A 3,168-nucleotide genomic window follows, 5' to 3' on the forward strand; every position below is an offset into this window, starting at 1 on the left:
ACTTTTCCCATTAAGCTGAAATCTCAAGAAATTGAAATGAATCTTACCCCGATGCTTCTGATAACCCATAAACTAACTGCCATCAATAATCCAACTCCAATTTATTGAATGCTAAAGATTCCTCAAAGATAATCACTGCATATCCTAATCTGAATACCAATGCCATGGCTATGTCCTGTACCATGATACAACTTCCATTTAAACCAGTGTCAGCAAGTTCCTTTGCATGTCTAGGCACTTCAATGGAGATAAACAACGAACAATGTTAAAGAGAAACTTAACCTATATGGCTATATGCAATGGTTCTACTCATAAGAAATCAAAGAAAGCACAATTTAAATGACGATTCAGGAAAACAAAACATGGGGATGGACCTGATTGGCAGCAACCCACAGCCCCAGCCGCAGTTGCTCCAACTATTGCAAACGCTTTCAAGAAATCAGTCTTTGGCTGGTAACTCGCTTCAAAATCTTGGGAGCTCACATCATCAACTGAACATAATGGATCACATATCCTTAACCTCTGCATCAATTCCTACAGAAAATGCAACTATCAATCAACTGAACAATACGAATCATATATCCACAAATAGGGAAATGCTTGTGCAGATATTTTAGCAAATGGGGTTCATTGCAGGTAGTTTGAACCACCTAGTATGATCCAAAAATGTAATGAAGGTGGACACAAATGTCCTACCTACATATAGATTAGCTTTTGATTGTCGAACCTTAGAAACACAGTGGTCAGAAGATTCATCTCCTCAACTACCATCTGAAATTTCAATGAAAACGAGTTTCTTGAGAAAACATTCAACAAGACCATTTCCAAAAAAGAAAGATAATACTCGGTAAAAAAAAAAAATTACCTGAACTCCATCAATTTCACATCGATCTCCAACATCAAATGGGTGCATGACAAACAAAAATATGATTGATTCGAACATCGTCTTGCAAGTATTACCAAATAGAACTAATTTGCCATGTTCCTGCAATTAACCACTTGCATAAATTAGCAAACCAACACAAGGTAATTGAGAAAATGTAAGAAGTATATATGCGTGAATCAAGAAATTCAGAAACACTAGTTGTTCATGTACCGGTTAAGCACAATTACATTGAGAGATGTACTTATTGAAGAATTACATTTTAAGACCTCTTAAGAAAAGAATAAAATCTTAGGTCTGTGGGAGTAATTGATTATTGAACTCAACTAATTTATGTGCTTACTTTTTGAACACTTTATGAGCTCTAATTAATGTCGTTCTGAATTATTTCTGTATCCATGTTTGGTATACACTTTTGTAAACGGATGAATGTTAACAGAAATTGTCTTTCTTTTGAAGACATCACTGGACCATTATGGTATCCCAATTTAAGGCCTAGTTAAGTAAGTTATTTGTGTTGTGGTACATGGAAGGGAACATGTTGATAACAAGACAATGTGCAACCGCTATGACCCGCATGACTAGTTTGCTTGATCAAGGTATTATGTTTAACCATTAAATTTTGTTTAGCAAATATGTGCACTTATGTTTTCTATGATTCCATTAAATTGATTATCACATGGACCAGTGGGAGAATGTAAGAATATTTTGTATGACTAGAAATATTCCCTTGGGCCCATGTAATAATCTTTGGTAATCTAGATTATTGCTATACTTATGTCCGGTTTCCTTTATGTGATTATATTCCTAATATCTATTCTTTGATGGACGGTCGAGATTTAATGTCAATACTAAACCCTAGGAACTTGGTCCACCTTCTACCTATAAAAGGAACACAATATCCATCAGTATTGGGTTCAAGAATTTGATTGATTCATTATACAAAAGATGAAGAAGGAGAAACTAAGTGTTCCTCCACAAGGTATTACGGCTACAGTGAGATGATCGATGATTCATTACGGATTAGCGCTACAAGGTATTTTCCATAAGCTCTAATTGTATATTATTGTGTGATAATCATGAAGTTTAACGATCCTGATTAACGATCTATAAAATTAAAACTTATAAGAAGAAGAGAGGTCTCACATGAAGGAAAGAGTCTTGATTAGTTTAGCAGCCAAGGATGACTTGCCTATGTCCTCTCCCATGATCATTTGGGGATGTTAGCTACTTCATTTTCTTTGATAAATGGAACTGCTGATATCAAAAATCCGATGACATGATGGGTTCATAGAGAGTGTCCTTGGCTATCTTAACTGGCTCTATTCTCCCATGCTTTACCTCTTTTTCTTATTTCATTTTAACCGTCCACCAACACGAGAGACTGTTATTACCTTCTTCCTACCTGCAACCATATGATCTTGCCCCTTCTTTAATAAGGTATGTAGAAGTTGATCGTTATTATTACTACTATAGCTGCATGGATCATATTAATGTACGTAGAACTTAAACCAGGTATATTTTGAGTTGTGTTCAAATACTATTCATAATCCAGCAAGTAGCAATCCGATGTGCATAGCCTTAAGTGCGTGTTTCGTCCTTTTCTCTGCTTGATCAACATGATGGTTTCATATACCAATGAAGCCACAGTACGCACGTACCTCAACTGAGGCGCGACCCAATTTTCAACCCTTTGAGAATCAAAATGGAGAAACTAGTAAGCCCAACTAAGAGTGTCGTAACCTCAATACGTATACTAGTGGCCAGTAGCGTATCATTATGCAGCCATCTACAAGCTTCCATCAATATATGTGGGGTGTTGTTGGGAAGGATACCGTGCCTATGTGCAGCTTTCTTTCGTTCCAAGTGTGTATCGAACCATAGGTTCACTTCCTTATGTCCTAATAATAATTGTCCAAATCTGCTAATAAGTTTAGGCATATTCGTTTTTTATATGTAGTTTATAAGATTACTTCCAAATCTTTAGCAACTAGCTTAAACCTCTTTTCAACAAGATAACTTATATCTCTTAACTAGACTGCTTTTCACTTTGACAGACTTATTATAACTGATAACATTATTATTATTGTCCATGAATTAATTTATTCTGTGAGAAATTACAGCTTACAGGTCTAAGCAATAAAGGGTGGCAATTAAGTTTACATGTCTAACACTTTTGATAGGATTGAATGGTCATTTTCCCTGGCTACTCTCAAAAGGTTGGGCTTCTGTGAAGGTCAATGATTGACCAATGCCTTAAAACTGTGTATCAACCTCTATTCTCC

This window comes from Papaver somniferum, chromosome 7 (assembly GCF_003573695.1).
Source record: "Papaver somniferum cultivar HN1 chromosome 7, ASM357369v1, whole genome shotgun sequence".
In the NCBI taxonomy this organism is placed as follows: Eukaryota; Viridiplantae; Streptophyta; class Magnoliopsida; order Ranunculales; family Papaveraceae; genus Papaver; species Papaver somniferum.